Genomic DNA, 9,060 nt, shown 5'->3' with positions numbered 1-9,060 from the left:
TATGGCTCACACACAGAGCAGACCAGCTAATCTTTGTAACCATACCAGTGATTAGCAGCTTGCTCACAATGCAGAATGCACACGGGATGTTGATAGTTAGGGGTGTGGGCTGGGTTACAGAGCAAAAGATTTTGCTCTGCTACTTCTACGTTAGACAAAACGGGTATTCTATGAAAAAGGCACCAAACAGCCCAATAACTGATACATGGCTGGATTCAAGCTTTCTTGCCCTGTGTCAGGCTGCTCTCGGATTATATAGCAAAAATCTGCTGACCAATTTGGTTTAATACTGATTCTCAGTACCCCAGCCAATATCTCCTCTTCTGACTTCTATAGCGGACCTGCCGAGGCGACGAGATGCAATGATGTAATTGTTCCGCCTTTTGAATGTATGGTGACATCTAGTAAGATGCAGGCCTATAGCGGTCTGGGGTTTAGGAGACGGGCAGTAATAGAGCACAGAGGACACCGTCATGGGAATGAACTGCATTGGTGTCATGATGAAGATGACACAGTTCACTGTGGTGGTCGCAGAAGTTGAGGGCCAGAGCACCAGATCTTTTACGCCAGAGATGTCCTTGTGATAACTAATGCCAGAGCAGATAAGCATTTACATAATTTTAACAAAGTGAAAGAACAGGTGACACTAGGCACACAATGTATCCACAACTGGAATAGAGATCTGCGCAACACATACATCTGGCAAAAATTAAGAGACCACCACATCAAAACCCTGTCATGGGCAGCCATCAAACAAACAAGTGCTTACATTTTTGCTCCAGAAGCAGTGTGAAAGACTGGTGGAAAGCATGCCAAGATGCATGAAAGCTGTGATTAACAATCATGGTTATTCCACAAAATATTGATTTCTGAACTCGTCCTGAGTTAAAACATTAGTATTGTTGTTTCTAAATTCTTTGCATTATTTGAAGTCTGAAAGCACTGGTTTTTTTTTGTAATTTTGACCATTTTTGTATGTCAGAAAAAAAATACAAAATGTATTGCTAGGAAATTCGGAGACATGTTGTCAGAAGTTTATAGAATAAATTAACAATTTACATTTTACTTAAAAATATACCTATGAAGAAAAATCAGACAAATTGAACATTTTGCAGTGGTCTTTTAATTTTTGACAGAGCTGTATATAAAATCCCTGGCAAAAATTATGGAATCACCGGCCTTGGAGGACGTTCATGCAGTTGTTTAATTATGTAGAAAAAAAGCAGATCACAGACATGGCACAAAACTAAAGTCATTTGAAATGGCAACTTTCTGACTTTAAGAAACACTAAAAGAAATCAAAAACAAAAAATGTTGTGGTCAGTAATGGTTACTTTTTTTAACCAAGCATAGGGAAAAAATTATGGAATCACTCAATTCTGAAGAAAAAAATTATGGAATCATGAAAAACAGACAAACAAAAAAACACTCCAACACATCACTAGTATTTTGTTGCACCACCTCTGGCTTTTAGCAGAGATTGCAGTCTCTGAGGCATGGACTTAATGAGTGTCACACAGGACTCTTCATCAATCTGGCTCCAACTTTCTCTGATTGTTGTTGCCAGATCAGCTTTGCAGGTTGGAGCCTTGTCATGGACCATTTTCTTCAACTTCCACCAAAGATTTTCAATTGGATTGAGATCCGGACTATTTGCAGGCCATGACATTGACCTTATGTGTCTTTTTCAAGGAATGTTTACACAGTTTTTGGTCTATGGCAGGATGCATTATCATCTTAAAAAATGATTTCATCATCCCCAAACATCATTTCAATTGATGGGATGAGAAAAGTGTCCAAAATAGCAACATAGACTTGTGCATTTATTGAAGATGTAATGACAGCCATCTCCCCAGTGCCTTTACCTGACATGCAGCCCCTATCTCATCAATGACTGTGGAAATTTGCATGTTCTCTTCAGGCAGTCATCTTTATAAATCTCATTGGAACGGCACCAAACAAAAGTTCCAGCATCATCACATTGCCCAATGCAGATTTGTGATTCATCACTGAATATGACTTTCATCCAGTCATCCACAGTCCACAATTGCTTTTCCTTAGCCCATTGTAACCTTGTTTCTTTCTGTTTAGGTGTTAATGATGACTTTAGTTTAGCTTTTCTGTATGTAAATCCCATTTCCTTTAGGCGGTTTCGTACAGTTCGGTCACAGATGTTGACTCCAGTTTCCACCCATTCGTTCCTCATTTGTTTTGTTGTGCATTTCCTGTTTTGGAGACATATTGCTTTAAGTTTCCGGTCTTGACGCTTTGATGTCTTCCTTGGTCTACCAGTATGTTTGCCTTTAACAACCTTCCCATGTTGTTTGTATTTGGTCCACATTTTATACACAGCTGACTGTGAACAACCAACATCTTTTGCAACATTGTGTGATTTACCCTCTTTTAAGAGATTAATAATCCTCTACTTCAATTGACATCTCTCATGTTGGAGCCATGATTCATGTCAGTCCACTTGGTGCAACAGCTCTCCAAGGTGTGATCACTCCTATTTAAATGCGTACTAACGAGCAGATCTAATTTAATAAAGGTGTTATTTTTGGGTATGAAATTTTTCAGGGTGATTCCATAAATGTTCCCCTATGCTTGGTTAACCCCTTCACCCCCAGAGCTTTTTCCGCTTTTTCATTTTCGTTTTTTTCTCCCCTCCTTCCCAGAGCCATAACTTTTTTATTTTTCCGTCAATATGGCCATGTGAGGGCTTATTTTTTGCGGGACGAGATGTACTTTTGAACGATATCATTGGTTTTACCATGCCATGTAACAGAAAACGGGAAAAAAATTCCAAGTGTGATGAAATTGCAAAAAAAGTGCAATCTCACACTTGTTTTTTGTTTGGCTTTTTTGCTAGGTTCACTAAATGCTAAAACTGACCTGCCATTATGATTCTCCAGGTCATTACGAGTTCATAGACACCTAACATGTTTAGGTTATTTTTTATCTAAGTGGTGGTAAAAAAAAATTGTGCGATTTTCCGATACCCGTAGCGTCTCCAATTATCGTGATCTGGGGTCAGGTGAGGGCTTATTTTTTGCGTGCCAAGCTGATGTTTTTAATGATACCATTTTGGTGTAGATACGTTCTTTTGATCGCCCGTTATTGCATTTTAATGCAATGTCGCGGCGACCAAAAAAACGTAATTTTGGCGTTTTGATTTTTTTCCTCGCTACGCCATTTAGTAGTCAGGTTAATCCTTTGTTTTTATTGATAGATCGGGCGATTCTGAACACGGCGATACCAAATATGTGTATGTTTGATTTTTTTTTTAATTGTTTTATTTTGATTGGGACGAAAGGGGGGTGATTTGAACTTTTATATATTTTTTATTTTTTTTACATTTTTAATCACTTTTTTTTTTAAATTTTGGCATGCTTCAATAGCCTCCATAGGAGGCTAGAAGCATGCACAACTCGATCACCTCTGCTACATAGAGGTGAAGTACAGATCACCTCTATGTAGCAGAAATGCAGGGTTGCTTTGAACGCCGACCACAGAAGACCTCTGGTTGTTATGGCAATGCACTGCTGACCCCCGATCATGTGACGGGGGTCAGCAGTGCGAGCAGGTCCGGCCGCGCGGCCGGGAGCGCTAGTTAAATGCCGCTGTCAGCGCTTGACGGCGGCATTTAACTAGTTAATGGGTGCGGGCGGATCGCGATTCCGCTCGCGCTCATTGCGCGCACATGTCAGCTGTACAAAACAGCTGACATGTCGCAGCTTTGAGGTGGGCTCACCGCCGGAGCCCACCTCAAAGCAGGGGATCTGCCAGCTGACGTACTATTTTGTCAGCTGGCAGAAAGGGGTTAAAAAAGTAACCATTACTGACTACCACATTTTTTGTTCTTGATTTCTTTTAGTGTTTCTTAAAGCCAGAAAGTAGCCATTTGAAATTACTGTACTTAAAAAAAGATTTAAATACAAAAGACATACATATACCAAAACAGAATGTTCCTAGAAGTGGCACCACTAACATGTACCAAGTGATAGATATAAAGTAACACAACAGATTCCAAACAGGACAAAGAACCCAATCTATGTAATAATTCAAGTCAGCTAACAAGTGTCATGACTGGTACTAAATAGTTTAGTGAAAAAATGCATAGTTCTTGTTGGTGAAAAAGGGTGGTTCTTGTACATGCGTCCTGGTTCACCAGCGCCAAAGCACGGTTCACCAGAGGCTTCATCAGGGGACATGTCCCTGACGAAGCCTCTGGGTGAAATCTTTGTGTGCACTTGTGTTCAGATGTTGGTTGGTAGATTAGTTTTAGAGTGTGTCTCTTTAATATTTCCTCTTCTTTGCTCAGTCTTTTGTGTTGGTATTCAAAATACGAATACTGCTTTAAATCCAAGCCTACAAGGGCACCAAGTAATAAAGAAACTCAGACCAGAGGATCTTCACCGCTTGACAGTGACTTGTTTGGGCCAATGAAACTGCCGACACTAAGAAGCAAGGTACACAGATGACTTCTCAAGATACACACAAGAAACACAGTCACTTACCCAATGAAAAAGAAAAGTGTAACAAAGACCAGTAACACATGTCAGTGGAAGACCCTCACACTGGAGGTAAATTCACGTGACACCAAGTAGAAGACTACTTAAAATAAAATAGGAAAGATCATCAGAAGACAGTCTCCTACAGAGCTGAGCAAAACAGAATCTGGACTACCTGAAAAATATAGGGGCGAAGCCACAATGACAGCAACTTATTTACAATATAGACTATTTTCCAGAACTCTCCATGTGAACTGGTGCATGGTTGGAAGTCAACTGAAAGACTTTAAGAGTTTTTGGTTGTAGTACGTTTGGCTATATTCCTCAAGAAAAACTCACCAAACTTCAAAACAGTTCAACAAGAGATATCTTAAATCAGATATAGTGTCAACTACGAAGAGTACAGAATCTTTAACCCCAAAACATACAGAGTCACTATTAACAAGTGTTACCTTTACTGGGGACCTGAAAGATAATGTGATGACATCACTGAAAATTAGAGCAGATGAGAAAACTGGACTGAGACTACTACAATAAGAGAAGACGATTCTTCATATCCTACTTCTACAAATAATGGAGAACCGCTTTTCACCTGGCATGTTTGCTGCTACCCTGCTCCGTGTATAAAATATTTAATCAGACGCTATGCATTACAGGATGGCGCAGCTGCTTCCTCCCTAAGGCAAGCAAATAGCACAGATGTTAGTTACAAGCCATTTACGTGATAGTTCGCCTTCTTTATTTATGTCGCTCGGAATCCACATTTCTTTCCAGCTCTTTATGGTTCCGCGAGGAGGCTTCTAAACAGCGTGCGCTCTGTAGTTCCAGGAAACCTAACATTCATACAAGTCAATGTGAAAAGTTTCCTACCAGCCATGCCTCAGAGGCGCACACAGAGGAGTGAATAAACACTAAGGACGTATTCACACCTATCTGACATGATGCACATTTTATGTCCTGAATTACTGGCAGAAAATTTCTCGCACAGGGGCCCCAAGCTGTCAGTGTTCGCTCCTGTTTAAGACTATTTCCTTCAAATTAAATTTTCAAAATTCCATTTTCATTCTTTGTTGTATTTGATTCTAGATGACAACTGATATGCTGAATGCTGGCTGGTCATTCATAGGGGGGGCAATTATGCTTCCATTTGGGCTCATTATTCATCTCTCCTAGGACCCTGAATGGAAAATGAGCTGAGATGTAGATGAAAGTGTTAAAGTGGAAGACTCGCGTAGCAGTGTGCCTCACAAACCATGGCAAGTAACTCATAGAATACAATGCCCATATCACAAGTAACGGTGCAATGTAACAAAAGTATAGAATCCTATATCACTGGCATCAGTGGATTCCCCATAAAAAAGTGCTAATACATTAGCGCCAGAGGCTTACATAGAAATTATGGGGCCTCATAGTAAAAGTTGTAACTGGGTCCCCCTCTTCCAGTCCCAAAAAGATTTGGCATAGGAGGCGAGGTAACAGCTCATAGGTGCCAAGGCCATATATCCCAACTTTTAGAGACAGGGAAGGGAACATGTGCTGCAGCACTTACACGGTAATTTTGGCCCTACTGAAGCCCCTTATTTTATCCACAATTTTCATGTCTACCATGGAGTATTATGCCCACACACACAGTATGATTGCCACACAAAAGTACCGTATTCCCCCACATCAGTGGCATTAATAGAGTCCTATGGGGCCGGATGCAAACTTTGAAAAAGAGATGCAGCGCCCCAGGGTCCTGGTCGTTGCAGTAATATCATTACCCTCTAGGGGAGAGTGATGTTACGTTAGAAGGCAATAAATTAGATCTCTTTACCAGGTATCACAAACATGCAACACACTTCACACTCCAGTCCACCAGGGGAAGCTATGCTCCTATTTATTAGGGCACTCTTCACAATTAGGTAAAACTGGTGGTCTGGATAGGAAGTCAGTCAGTTCCTGTCAGGCAGACAGAGAGGAAGGAGGAACATCGGGTAGTTGCCGACAGGGTTAGTCCCTGACAGGGGTGGGATCCTAATGTAAAAAAGAGGGACAGCACCACAGCAGTTGTGAAAAAAGAACCACTTGTTTATTCCACCTCTTGCAACGTTTCGGTCCTTAAGACCTTTGAAGGTCTTAAGGACCGAAACGTTGCAAGAGGTGGAATAAACAAGTGGTTCTTTTTTCACAACTGCTGTGGTGCTGTCCCTCTTTTTTACATTTGGACTTGGATTTGGATACCGGGATGGATCCCCTGGTAAGGACGTGCACCATATTATCCATAAAGATAGCACATGTTTAGGGTGCGGCTGGACTACTATTCTGAGGGGTGGGATCCTGTCAGAGGCTTAGACGGAAGGTCACGGAGCTGCGCCTGCCCCACGTGCGGCAGCATCCTAAGAAAGAGACACGAACAGCGAACTGTATTGTAGAGGGTGACAAACAAAGTCATAGCAAAAGGAGAGGGAACCAGAAGGAGTTCTGCCTTACACAGGCTGCCTCCTTCTGAGGCACAGGATCCAGTAGCCGGAACACCGAGGGAGCAACAGTCTCTATGCATTGCTCCAGAGACCGGCAGGACAGTTAATTCCAAGTTACTGATCTGCCCTATACCCCGGAGACACGGTGGCAACTTGTGGGGGCCAGGGCATGCTAGAGTCCCTGTGAAAAGCCTCAGGCCATCAGTCATACGGGTTTGTTCCTATCCATCTGGGGGACAGAGAGAGACATAACATCTGGAACATCTTCAACAGTTGTGAGGACCTTATTAGAAGCTCAGCAGTAAGGTGCTACAACACCCAGGTGATAGAGGAAGGCTACTGATTTCCACCTGGATAAGGGGACTCCTGATTTGCCTTTAAACCGGCCGGACTCTGCCTGCCCTGTGATCTGGTGCTCTGGACCAGCGGACCCCTAAGCAGCGTCGGTCACCCTGACCGAATACCACAGATGGCGTCACGAACATTTCCCCTTTTACAACGGACCTCCCAAGGGCCACGGACCGGGTCAGCCACCGTGACATCCCCCTTGAGAACCGAAGGACCCAGTACCGAGTACCCCACTGCCCTTCGGGGGCGCTCCAGAGACACCGTATTTAAATGTTTCGAGCTCACCGCTCTTAGTCTATTTAAAGGGTGATCCGTGAACTTTAAGAGTACTCTTTCTCAGCCCTTTCTCCCACCCTCTTTGTAAGAACTCCAGAATAGACACCCAGGGGACCTGACTGTTTCTCAGTGGATGTAACCCTGAAATGTTTAAGAGTTTAAGAACTTTCCCCATACTCTAGAATAAATATGACTCATGATTTGTTTTCCCTAGATTTCATAAGGGTGGAGATTAAAGGGAACCTGTCACCAGGTTTGGCCAATATGAGTTATGGCCACTGTCTTTCAGGGCTTATCTACAGCATTCTAGGATGCCCCTGGTTGAACCTGCAAGTGAAGAAAGATAAGTTATATTATACTCACCTCCGGGGCGGTCCGATCTGATGACCAGACCTTTCCCAGAGCCTGTGCACTGCAGTCCTTTGCTCTGCCCTCAACAAGGCAGATAAGTACGCCTGTGCAGGAGCGTGATGCTGGGGAGCCATGAAGCAAGCAGGAGGGCGGCATCGCAAGAAGATGGGAGGTGCTGCGGTCGTGGCTCCTGCACAGGCGTACTTTATCTGCCCTGTTGAGGGTAGAGGAAAAGGACTGCAGTGCGCAGGCGCCGGGAAAGGTCAGAGAGGCCCAGCGCCTGCGCACTGCAGTAATTTATGTTGCCCTCAACAGGGCAAATCAATACGCCTGCTCAGGAGCCGCAACAGAAGCAAGGAGGATGACGACATCGTATAAAGATGGGAGGTGCTGGACCCGTCGGCAATGCCCATCGGACCGGACTGTACCGGGACCGCCCCTGGGTGACTATAATCCAACTTGTTTTTCTCATCTTTCAGGATACATCGGGGGGCTTATCTACAGGCAGCATTACAGAATGCTGTAGATAAGCCCCTGATGGCGGTGGCCAGTTTATAGGGCCAAAATTAGGTGACAGATTCCCTTTAATTGTGTGGATAGGTGTCTTACACAGATAAGTTCATACAGGTGCAATGCATATAGGTAAAGAGTGCAGAGTAGGAAGGCATTTTAAAACCCAGTCACGTATGTCCACCAAGAATAAATGGTATTGCCAAAATCCTGGCATGCAAAAAGGCAAGCCCTCACAGTGGATGTAATGTCAACAGGACAGAACTATACAAGTTCTATACATCAGATTCAGAGAGGTTTCTACAAGGGTTATTTGACAATTGCTTCTGCTGATCATACAGTGGGGTAAATAAGTATTTGATACTCTGCTGATTTTGCAAGTTCCTCACCTACAAAGAATGAAGTGGTCTGCAATTTTTAGCGTACATTTCATTCGTGAGAAAATATAAAAATTAAAAAACAGAAAATCACATTTGCATTATTTTTAAATAATTAAATTGTATTTTATTGAATGAAAAAGTATTTGATCACCTGCCAACCTGCAAGAATTCTGCTTCTCACAGACCTGTTAGTTTTTATTTAAAGGGAACCTGTCACCCCCA

Source organism: Ranitomeya imitator, chromosome 2 (genome assembly GCF_032444005.1).
Source record: "Ranitomeya imitator isolate aRanImi1 chromosome 2, aRanImi1.pri, whole genome shotgun sequence".
NCBI classification, from domain to species: domain Eukaryota; kingdom Metazoa; phylum Chordata; class Amphibia; order Anura; family Dendrobatidae; genus Ranitomeya; species Ranitomeya imitator.
This window is presented reverse-complemented; position numbering follows the sequence as displayed.